The sequence below is a fragment of the Pipistrellus kuhlii genome, unplaced genomic scaffold, assembly GCF_014108245.1.
Source record: "Pipistrellus kuhlii isolate mPipKuh1 unplaced genomic scaffold, mPipKuh1.p scaffold_m20_p_1, whole genome shotgun sequence".
In the NCBI taxonomy this organism is placed as follows: Eukaryota; Metazoa; Chordata; class Mammalia; order Chiroptera; family Vespertilionidae; genus Pipistrellus; species Pipistrellus kuhlii.
In genome coordinates this window covers 33,154,612-33,166,170 of record NW_023425404.1, presented here as the reverse complement: position 1 = coordinate 33,166,170, position 11,559 = coordinate 33,154,612, and the positions used below count along the sequence as shown (strand labels likewise).

At 40.8% G+C, this 11,559-nt stretch overlaps 1 pseudogene; it reads left to right on the top strand.

Annotated features, from left to right (window-relative positions):
- Nucleotides 1-666: 666 nt before the first annotated feature.
- LOC118709482 lies at nucleotides 667-9,870 on the top strand (annotated as a pseudogene).
- The last annotated feature ends 1,689 nt before the right edge of the window (nucleotides 9,871-11,559 follow it).

Sequence of the window (11,559 nt, the reverse complement as noted above, 5' to 3'; positions counted from 1 at the left end):
CCACAGGCTCTCCATGGGAAAGGAAGGGCTGAAGCAGCTCCAAACGTTTCAAATTAAAGACCAAGAGTCCAGGGGCAGTGTTTTTCAATGATAGTCCCGTGAGTGAGGCAGACCCTTGCAAAAGAGTACCTCCAAATTACTTAAGGAGTGTTTTATAATGTTCTGAAAATGCTACTTCCTAAATTACACAAAGAACGAAAGAAACTAGCCAGGGAAGCAATGCAGGTAAAACTTGTGACAATTATTGATACATGGTGGGCAGTCTGTGGCTTAGATGGTAGAATGTCAGAAAGAGTGCCAACGGCTTTACCAATCCTCAAATAACTCTCCCGTGGGTACACAAGATTGAAGGGTGAGTACCAAGTAGGGACAAAAGGAACCTGTTTGGCTCAGTGGATAGAGTATCCGCCTGCTGACTGAAGGGTCCCAGGTTCGATTCCGGTCAAGGGCATGTACCTTGGTTGTGGGCACATCCCCAGTAGGGGGTGGGCAGGAGACAGCTGATCGATGTTTCTTTCTCATTGATTTTTCTAACTCTCTATCCTTTCTCCCTTCCTCTCTGTAAAAAAAAAAAAAAAATAAAAAAAAATTAATTATATATATATATATATATATATATATATATATTGTATATATATATATTTTTTTTTAAAGAAAAAAGTATAGATGTCGATAGGAACAGGTAAGGTGAGAATCATCCATGCCCCAACCCTCCAACCACAACACACACGCCTTTTTTAGAGCACCATGTCGTTCTAACACTAATTTAAGGTCTTCACCATCAGGAAGATGTAGTTTTAACACATAATTTAATCCAGAATTGTATAAATTCATGTTTGATTCATATTTTAAGAGAGTGAGCAACTATCAAATTCCTCCCACGTGTAGGAATATACATGGAATCTACCTCCTTCATGGCTTGAAGGATAAACTTTTGTGCCTGGAAGAACTAAGAAGATAATTTGATCACCACATTTTTAGTGACTACTCACTTCGCTTCTTACTTTCTCCCTTTGTCCTTTCTGCTTCTGTCGGATCTGCCAAAATACAGCGGGTTTGCAGAAACAGGCTGTCCACTTCCTACACTGTTACTGTCACTACAAATTGCTTCAGAGGGGCTTGGGCAAAGTGTCACTATCAGTCTTTGTCATCACAGTCCTGGTGCCTGGCAGAGCCAGCAGGCCAGCTGCAGGCATGCCCTGTGGATGCTCAGGTAGAACACCGAAGGGAGACTAGAAAGCGTATTCAGAATTAGACAATAATGATAAAAGAGGGACAGACTCAGGTGAAGGTAAGTGCTTCATCTGCCTAACTGTATCTTCCTGATGCGTGACAGTAATATGTTAGCAGCACTTTCCATTAGAACTTTCTGCAATGACTAGAGGTCCAGTGCATAAAATTCATGCACAGGGGGCGGGGGAAGAGGGGGGATGTCCCTCAGCCCAGCCTGCACTCTCTCCACTCTGGGACCCCTTGAGGGATGTCCGACTGCCCTCTCACAATCCAGGACTACTGGCTCCCAACCCTTCGTCTGCCTGCCTGCCTGATTGCCCCTAACTACTTCTTCCTGCCAGCCTGATCACCCCTTAATCATTCCCTGCCAGCCTGATCAACACCTAACTGCCCTCCCCTCCAGCCTGGTTGCCCCTAACTGTCTTCCTCTGCCGGCCTGGTTATCTCCACCTGCCCTCCCCTGCAGGCCTGGTCACCCCTAACTGCCCTCTCCTGCAGCCCTGGCACCCCCAACTGCCCTCCCCTGCAGGCCTGGTTGCCCGCAACTGCCTTCCTCTGCCAACCATCTTGTGTCCACATGGGGGTGGCCATCTTGTGTGTTGGATTGATGGTCAATTTGCATATTACCCTTATTATATAGGATGGAAAATTCTACATCTGTGCTGTCCAAATATGGTAGCAACACATGGCTATTGAGCACTTGATATGTGGCTAGTGAGCAACTGAAATTTTTATTTGGGTTCATTTTTTTATTTTTTTTTATTTTTTGGGGGGGTTCATTTTACTTAATTTAATTTAAATAGTCACATGTGACTAATGACTACTGTAGAAATGCTAGCATGTTTTAGTGGGGTTTTTTTCTGCAAAAGTTTTTTTGCTTCCATTTGGTCCATAGCATGGGAGAGGGCTCCGGAGTGATTACCAGGCTGCCTAGTGGCTACGGGGAGGTGCTCAGGTACAATCCTGGCACCAGGGGATGCAGGGAAACCCTCAGGCCTCTGGGCTCCAAAGACGTCTAATAATGCGTGAGGGCAAGCCTTTCGAAGGGGTAGTCGTCCAGCCTGGGGGCCAGTCAGCCTGTGGAGCTTGTTAGGTAGTTGCCCTTCTTCTTGTTGACTTTCATCTTTTCATCTGGGAAGTTGTTCTCCAGAAAGCTGCAGAGATGGGGGTCTGTGTAGACAGAACTCAGGGTGTGCAGATCCGAAAGGGCTAAGGTTCAGGTTCTTCTTTGGACAGTTTCTGCAAGTCCTGAAAGAGGGTGTGGCCACCATGCTATCTTTGCATTTTCTTTTTTTTAATATATATATATATATATATATATATATATATATATATATATATATATAAACTTAGATAACTTTTAAAAAATATATTTTTACAGAGAGAGGGACAGAGAGTTAGAAACATCGATCAGCTGCCTCTTGCACACCCCTTACTGGGGATGCGCCCGCAACCAAGGTACATGCCCTTGCCCTTGACCGGAATCGAACCCGGGACCTTTTAGTCCGCAAACCGATGCTCTATCCACTGAGCCAAACCGGTTTTGGCTAGTTTTGCATTTTCAAGAGACTCTGGGTGCCCTCCAGTTCTTCCTTGGTCAACTCTCAGAAAAAGTGACCCGTATCCTCCAGAGCCACATGGTCACGGTTGAAACAACCCAGAGAGAGGGAGATGCAAGAGGCCTGCAAACGCAGGTTGACCAGGTGGTTGGCAGTGGCCTCCACTGTGGTGGGAAAATTCTAAAGAATCTGGGAGCTCATGGTTGCTAGGCAATTGGAGTTAAGCTCAATAAATAATGCTAACCGGTTTTGGAGGTAGAAGATGGTTCTGAAGGTTACAACTGGAAAAGAAGTTGGCAGGTGGTGGGAGGCTGGAAGAAGGGGCATCCCTAGGTCTGTTCAGCTCAAACACGATAAAAGCAAGAGAAAGATCTGCAGGACTGCTGAGTGCACTGCGAGAGACTAGTGTTTTAAAAGACAGCAGACAGCCCAGGCAGTGTGGTTCAGTGGTTGAGCGTCGACCCATGAATCAGAAGGTCACGATTCCATTCCCGGTCAGGGCACGTTCCCGGGTTGCGAGCTTGAATACCAGTAGGGGGCATGCATGAGGCAGATGATCATTTATTCTCATCATTGATGTTTCTGTCTCGTGCCCTCTTCTTTCCTCTCTAAAATCAATAAAATAAAATAAATGTACATCTTTGAGTTCTGGGTTCAAATCCTATTTCTTCTGTGTTATTAGCTTGTAACCCAAGGAGAGACGCTTAAACTATACCTTTTTTACACAGCTGTTCGAGGGCTGATAATGCCGTGGTGTTGTTATGATAGGTAAGGTGGATGGAGCCTTGGGTGGAAAGAAGGAGCCATTTACCAGTGTCCTCAATGAACAAAACTGGCCACAAGTATCTGGAAGAGGCAGAGGAGGCCCAGGGGATGGATAACCTTTTCACATCTTGTGTCGTCTATTGTTGTAGTTGTATTAAGATCTCTCATTTACAGACAGTTCCTTTTACTTTTTCAATAGGATCTTTCACTTTAATTCTAAAAGGCAAAGACTATCAATTTGTTTTTTGCAGGTGAGAAAACAGAGACCCAAAGAAAAGAAATTAATTGCCCCAAAATGTTACACTGAGGAGTCCTCTGTCCAGGCTGCAGGAAAGTTCTCAAACTAGCGTGTGTGCAAAAAGCCTCCTCTCAGTTCTGTATCCTTCACATCTTCAATCAGCCATTGGTGTGATATCTGTCTCGGCATTGGCCTACTCACAAAAACGGGGAGCGAACCTGTTTTCTGGACGGCAGCAACTGTAATCTTTGCCATCAGAGAATCCTATATTTGGCTCCCATATGACTGTGAAGAAATGCTTTTGCTATCTCATCCTTTCTCTGGCTGAGTCTATAAATGCTTGCTACTTCGGCACTGAGATATTTCAGCAGCTCTGGGCTTTACTGTAATCTTTGCACATCCATTTGTCTGTATCTTCATGCCTATAATTACTTAATTGCTTTCTTTTAATGCCTGTGAATAAGAGCTCTGTTATACGAGAAAAGACCAGGAAAAACAAAACCGCGAAACGAAAACACAGGAAAACCATTTTCCCTCTTGTGATGCACAACCGCGCCCCCTGTTGGCAGAGGCATGCCAGTTTAAAAGCACAGAAAGAAATTCTTCACAACGTTATTGAGGTATAATTGATGTACCATAAATTTCACGATTTTAAAGTGTACAACTTGATGATTTCGAACGTGTGTTTGTGCCTGTGAAACCACCACAGTCAAGATAATGAGCATTTCCATCACAGACAGCTTTCCCATTTTAACCGAGGTCTCCCAGTTCAAAACTATATGGTGGTACTGGCCCCTGCAGGCCCATCTTTTTTCCAATCTCTATTCTCCATTTGACCTCTACATGGGTTTTCCTCCTTTCCAGCATTCCTCTTTCTGTGTAAGGCCAACTCCTTTCCTGGTGCTCTGGTTTTCTCCCCCTCCCCTCTTCCAGGTCCTTCCACTCTGCAGCAAGCATCCCCTCTCCCTGCTGAATCATCCACTTCTTATCTACAGGCGTTCTCTCTCTCTCTCTCTCTCTCTCTCTCTCTCTCTCTCTCTCTCTCTCTCTCTCTCGGTATTTTTCCCATTGACTTTTAGAGAGAGTGGAAAGGAGGGAGGGAAGGGGAAGGAAAGACAGATTGATGTGTCTCTCTCTCTTTGTTTAAAAAAAATGTTTTTATTGCTTTTAGAGAGAGGAAGGGAGAGGGGTAGAGAGATAGAAACATCAATTAGCTGCCTCCTGCACACCCCCTACTGGAGACTAAGCCCACCCTCATATGCCCTGACTGGGAATCAAACCAGGGACTTTTGGTTCATGGGTCGGCGCTCAATCACTGAGCAACACCAGCCAGGCCTTTTCAATCTTAAAAATAAACAACAACAATAAAAAATTAAATACCTGTTTCTGCCTCCCCATTCCTTTCTTCAATCACACATTGCTGCGTGTCCTGTCTTCTTGTCATGAAATAGTTGTCCAACATTGCTCTCTCCACTTCCTCACTTCTCCTCTCTCTTAAGCCATTCCCCTGCCCCCACCACACAGACACTGTTTCTGACCAGGTCACTCACTAACCTCCCTGCGTTGCATCCAGTGGACCAGTTTGGTCTCAGAACTTATCATACTGGGACACAGTTGACCACTCTGTCCTTTACAAAATAGCTTGGCTTGGTTGCTTTTACAAAAGTAATTGGTGCTTTCTTTTTTTAAAAACACGAAGAGCCAGTAAATAAAAGCATCAGGAGGCTCCCTCTAGACTCCCCCTGTCTCACTGCTACAGACGGAGCCACAGCTGCAGGAACCCTCAGCTGGTAGACAGCACGGAGCAGCCTCAGGAAGTCCCAGAAATTAGTCGCTGCAGATTTCTGATTTGGGGGAAATCCTAGTTGCTTTATTATAGACACCATAGAAGCCAAGAAATTGTTATAAACAAACACACAAACAGAGAAGGGCCTGCATTCAGCAACTCTTTGACTCCTTTCCTAACAGTTGCCTTTAAAAAAAATTTATTATTGATTTTAGAGAGGAAAGAGGGGAGAAACAGAGATATCAATATTTTTTCACTTTTTAAAAAATCCTCACCCAAGGACATGCTTATTGATTTTTAGAGAGAGGGGAAGGCTCAGGAGAGAGAGAGGGAGGGAGAGAAACATCGATGTGGGAGATTGGTTGCCTCCCATATGTGCCCTGACCAGGCATCAAACCTGCAATCTAGGTATATGCCCTGAACAGGAATCGAACCCACAATCTTTTAGTGCATGGGATGATGCTCCAATCAACAGAGCCACCAGGCCAGAACTGTTGTTCCACTTATTTATACATTCATTTATTGATTCTTGTATGTGCCCTGTGAAGGGATTAACTTGAAACCTGGGCATACGGAGGACAACGCTTTAACCAACAGAGCTACCCAGCCAGGGCAAGAGTTGCTTTAACTACTATCCTAGAGATGGCTGGTTCTCCTTTACTAGTCCCTGTTGGTCTCGCCAGGCAAGGAAACCTGCCTAGACATGACTTTCCTAATAGCCACCCATTGTGTTCCCCTTCCTAAAGCTTATAATTGGGAGAATGACAGCAATGAAGCATAGGCTGACCCAGTGGCTTTAAAGGTTTTTAGACACATACTAGTACATAAAAACAGTGTTCTCACAACTAATGTTTTTACCCAAAATAAAGTACAAAACAGAAAATAAAAAACATGCCCCAAACCCAAAAGCCATAACAATTTTGGTGAGCATCCTTTAGACATCTCTATGCAGTATATACACATAGAATTGTATATATAGTTTCACTAACATGAGATCATGACTTAACATGTTCTTCTGTAATGACTTTTTTCACTCTGAATGTACTGGATGAATATCCAAGCCAATAGCTATAGACTAACACCGTAATTGCTAATGTTTGTCAATATGGAGGATATTTATAAACCATGTTTTACTCAGCCAGTCTCCTATTGTTGAGCATTTAGGTTGTTTGCATTTTTTTGCACCATAAATGCACAATGATAAACATCCTGAGCTCAGGTTTTTGCTTTTGTGCAATTTTCTCCTCAGGCTAATTTCTAGAGTGGATTAGCTCAATACAATGGAATAAATGCTTTATATTTTGATACAATTAGGCTAACTTCCTTCCAGAAATGTTATACCAATTTATTTTCCCAGGATAGCTTTGCCCCATTATTACCAATTTTAGGCTTTATTAATTTCTGATTTTAGATGTAACTTTTTATAGACTGATTCCGTTTGTTTGATTAATTTGAATATTTTTCATTAAGTTTATCTCATTCACATTTATTATTGTAATTATTATGTATAGTTTTAGTTCTGTAATCTTTTGTTTTCTATCTTTATGCTTCCTTGGCATAGTTTCATTTTTACTGTCTTTCAGTAGATTCTCTGTGTTTTCTTTGGATTTTTTTCCTTCTGATAATTTTGAGAATATTTTGCCTGCTTTTAGTTCTATAAGTGGGCATTAGTCCCTTTCATTAGCTACTGAGAAATGTCTTTCTCAAACAGTACAGTATTTACTGCTCTCTAATAATAGCTAATCTTTATTGTGTGTTTACTTGCCCTCATAACAACCCTATGATAATGTGTTTTCTTTCTTTCCTCCCACGAGCCCATATCTCCAGGCCTAAATCATCTACTCTGAGTGCTGTGTACCCTAAAAATTCTTTTGGAAAGAAAAATCAACCCTGGTTGGGTCTGAGCTCAACGATCTCCCCCTGTCCAATTGGGCAATGATGATTATTTCTGTCCTTCCCTCAACTGACAGTATCCCAAAGGCATTATTCTGTAACTAGTCTGAGCTGCTCCAGTATAGGCTGCACTTTCACATAGGTAATCTCATTGGGTCCTCAGAGCAAGCCTGTAAAAAAAAAAACAATACCTCTGATCTTTCACATTAATGACAAGAAAACTGGTTTAAAAAAAAAAAAAAAGAGTGTGTGGCCTGGTGGTGTGGTCAGTGTTGAGCATTGACCTATGAACCAGGAAGTCATGGTTTGATTTCTGGTCAGGTTGCAGGCTCAATCCCCAATGTGGGGCATGCAGGAGGCAGCCGATCAGATTCTCTCTCATCATTGATGTTTCTATCGATCCCTATCCCTTCCTCTCTGAAATCAATATATATATATTTTTTTAAAATTTTTTTTAAAGAATGTGTGTGATTTATCTTTGTGACAAAGAACTCTTAGTACTCTGTGGGAGCACTCAGCTGATAGCCATGTTTAAAAAAAAAAGAATAAAACAGTCAACATCAAGACAACCCAAAACACCAAATTGAAATTCTTTAGGTCCTTGCCCAAGAATATACTTTTAACTGAATGCTATTTAACTCTTATCTCTCTGTTAAAAGAAGTTATATTTATAAAAATTGCTTGGAGTTTATAGAACTCCACCCATTTCTCTAGATTTGTAAAAGGGATTGCTCGAATTTTATGCAGGATGTTAATAACCATTACATGAAAGTATAGTCAACTAAGGAGGTAAAACACTGAGTTAAAGTTGCTACCAGAAAGTGCTCAGAGAGTTGCTATATATATATATTTGTATTAAATTCAGAGAAGAAGACAGAGGGGAGAGAAAAATAGAAACATCAACGATGAGAGAGAACTACTGATCGGCTACCTCCTGCAGGCCCCACATTGGAGATCAAGCCTGCAACCTGGGCATGTGCCCTTTCCCGGAATCAAACCCGGGACCCTTCAGTCCACAGGCCAACATTCTATCCACTGAGCCAAACAAGCTAGGGCAAGAATTGCTTTTAATAGGCCAGTGTGCACTCTGCATGTATAAGAAGAGATTACATGCAAACTTTTTTGACTTCTATTAATGTCTAATAGGATACTAGACAGTGATGGATGGGAAAACCATTTCCACCAAAACCCCAACTCATTATTAATGGAAGAAAAAGTAAATTCAGGTTTGCCAAGTATAAAGCAAGTTTTGGGGAGAAAGAGAAAATATTCTATTTATTTGCTTTCAAAATTAAGAACAAAAAACATAAACTATTTGAGTGAGAAGGTGAGCCAGTATTTGTTGGCCACTTACTCATGTTGGCTGTTTCACATACTTTATCTCCGGTATTCCTGACAAATCTGAGGTAGACTCTTTGCCCCACTTCACAGGTAAGGAAACTGAATCTCAGCGGGGCTGATAATTTGCTCAAGGTCCACAGTACTTGGAAGTGAGAAACTAGGACTTGAATCCCTGTCTGTGTGATCTAAAACCTGTACTCTTTCTTCCATATCATTTTTCAAATAAATTATTTTTGAATGTTTTTCAGGTCATGGCACAGCCCACTGCTTCATAGGAGTTGCTCGTTGTCTGGTGGGGGGCAGCTTGGGTTCTGTGGTGAATTAATCGGCCACGGTGTCCAGCAAAATCAAAGACTACACCACCAAGAAGCGCCCCCAGCAGACAGCATCTAATGTGCTTGTCATGTTTGACATAGATTCAGGAGTTTAAAGAGGCCTTCAACATGATTGAGTAGAACCGAGGTTTCATTGACAAGGAAGTTTGCATGCTATGCTTGCTCCTCTAGGGAAGAATCCAGCGGACTCCAGGGCCTGTACATTTCACCATATTCTTCATGATGTCTGGTGAGAAGTAAAATGACACGAATCCTGGAGATGTCATCAGCAATGCTTTTGTTTGCTTTGATGAAGGAGCAACTGGCACCACTCAGGAAGATTATCGGAGAGAGCTGCTGACAGAAATGGGAGGTAGGTTTACAGACAAGTAAGTGGAGGAGCTGTACAGAGGAGCACCCATTGACAAGAAAGGAAGTTTCAAGTACATAGAGTTCATAAGTATCTTTAAACATGTAGCTAAAGATAAAGATAATTGAAAGAACTTTAGCTAAAACTACTTTGCCCAATTACTTTGTCTTATTCTGTATTATTTCCTGACACATCTCCCACCGTCGTAGACAGAACTGTTGCAGGCAACTTAGTTTCTTTCACAGCTTTGCCTCTTTGTTTTGATGGATTTATTATTCTAGACCTTTCTGCCACTTAGCACTTATAAAATCAGAATTGGGATGAGTCTGTAAATTGTGTTGAAAAGAGATTGCAAATAAAAATCAACAAATATAGAAAAAAATAAAAATGTTTTTCAATATTGGAAAGTTAAGGGAAAGAAATAGAGAGACAATAAGAAAGAAAATGAGAGGAGAGGAAAAAAAAAAAAAGCAAAAAAAGGAAAAGCAGAAAGAGAAACCAAGAAAGAAACCCTTGTTGATTTGTTTTAAGATAGAGACATGAAATATACAAAGAAAGAGAGGCATAGAAATAGATGTTTTGTTTTTTTTTTATCATTCAAACACAATTTCTAGAGTTTTACACACAGAGATACACAGGAACTGATGTCTATACTAAGATATCCATCCCTCTTTTAAAAAAAAAATATTTTATTGATTTTTTACAGAGAGGAAGAGAGAGGGATAGAGAGTTAGAAACATTGATGAGAGAGAATCATCAATCAACTGCCTCTTGCACACCCCCTACTGGGGATATGCCCACAATCAAGGTACATGCCCTTGACCAGAATCGAACCTGGGACCTTTCAGTCTGCAGGCTGAGGCTCCATCCACTGAACCAAACTGGTTTCGGCTCCATCCCTCTTTAAAAAATGTAGGCCTTTAAAAAAAAAATAAAAATGGATGCCTTTGAGGAGTGGCAAGAAGTATTCAAAGTGATGAAAAGCAAGGACCTACAATCAAGTGCTCATTTAGAATCCAAGGATATATTAAGAGCTTCTTAGACAAAAAAGGATAAAAGAGTTCATCACCACCAACACAGTTTTACGTGAAATGTTAACAGCCCTGCTTGTGTGGGGCATGGTTGAGCATCAACCCATGAACCAAGAGATTACTAGTTTGATTCCAGCAGCTGAGTGATGTTTTTATCTCTATTACTCTCTAAAATAAAACATTAAAAAAAAAACATTAAAGGGTCTTTTTTAAGAAAAAGAAAAAGATTTAAAAAAAACATGAACAATAAAATGATAATAAATACATATCTATCAAAAATTGAGTCTAAAAGCAAAATAGCCCTAGCTAGTTTGACTCAGTCAATAGAGTGTCACCTATGGACTGAAGGGTCCTGGGTTCGATTCCGGTCAAGGGCAGATGCCCGAGTTGCAGGCTTGATCCCGAGTTGGGGGCATGCAGGAGGCAGCCAATCAATGATTCTCTCTCATCATTGATGTTTTTATTTCTCTTGTCCTCTCCCTTCCTTGCTGAAGTTATATATATATATATATATATATATATATATATATATATATATATAAATGAACAAGCAGAACAGAGATGGATTCATACATACAGAGAACATTTTGAAGGTTTCCAGACAAGAGGGAAATTGGGGGGAATGGGTAAAAAAGGTGAAGGGATTAAGAAGTACAAATTGGTTGTTACAGAATAGTTGTGGGGATGTAAAGTACAGCATAGGAATAGCCAATAATATTCTAATAACTATTTATGGTGATAGATGGGAATGAGATTTATTGGGATGATCACTTAGTAAGTTATATAATATCTAATCACTCTGGTGTACACCCGAAACTAATATAATATGTGTTTCAACTGTAATTGAAAAATAAATAAATGATTTTTAAATATAGGCCTTTGAATTAGTAATCTCAAAAGTGAACAGCTAAAATAATCAGTTAAAATATTTTTATTGCTATCTCAAGCTGGGAAGTAAACATGTTCTTCAAGTCATGTCTTTCTGAATTTTGATTAGAAAAATGTCTACTGTTATTCTTAGGAAATAGA